The sequence below is a fragment of the Penaeus monodon genome, chromosome 5 (genome assembly GCF_015228065.2).
Source record: "Penaeus monodon isolate SGIC_2016 chromosome 5, NSTDA_Pmon_1, whole genome shotgun sequence".
In the NCBI taxonomy this organism is placed as follows: Eukaryota; Metazoa; Arthropoda; class Malacostraca; order Decapoda; family Penaeidae; genus Penaeus; species Penaeus monodon.
Window position 1 is genome coordinate 53,514,773 of NC_051390.1, and position 869 is coordinate 53,515,641.

Below are 869 nucleotides of genomic sequence, written 5' to 3' on the forward strand. Positions count from 1 at the left end.
GAGGGGGTCTACCCATACTTATGCGGCGGTGAACGTGGGACGACCTTCTGCACCGATGGTTTCTTCGATTACACTAATCGCTCCTTCGATCAACCTGGGGACTATATCGTTAAGTTCGGGTAAGGGTTTCTCTGGGGACGTTTCAGCGTGTTTTTTTTGGGGGGGGTTGTGGGTTGTTATATTTGCTGGTGTAATTTGTGTGCTTTTCTTTGTTTTGAGTTTATTCTGGTAATTGGGTATTCGTTATTAATCATTTTTCCCTTTTTTTAACAAACTTTTTTGGCTTTTTTTCATAGTTGGGCTTTCATTTAAATTTCCATTTTTAGCATATCCCACTACATTTTCTGTCTTAAACGTATCCTTCCAGTTACATGTTTGTTTCCTTATTCAAAAGGTATCCCTTGCAATTACGTGTTTTTTCTCAATCATTTCTCCTTTTTTATAACAATTCCAGTCACCTGGTGTCGAGTGGATTATTAATGTCTTTATAGCTACCTATGTATATTTTTTTTAAAGCTTGCAAATACATTTTCTGTGTTTTGTATATTGTTTCTCTTTCTTTTTTCTTTTTTTTTAACTTGCCACTACATTTTCTGCGTTTTTACAATAACACACCCTTTCTCAATATCGTTCCCACTTTTCTTCACTCTAAACTCACTCTTCTAAGAACACTTCATTTCTTAACCTTTCTTCTCCTATTAAACAATCCCCGTTGCCTCGTGTCACAGCTGCAAGAACGATGCAAGTCACTTCGAGTGGCAGACGGTGTGCAGTGTCTACGGCGAGATCAAGAATTTATCTTCTAATATCCAGTACCTTCCCTTCTTCCCGATAGGTGAGGCTGCATAGTGTTTTCTCTGTCATTATGG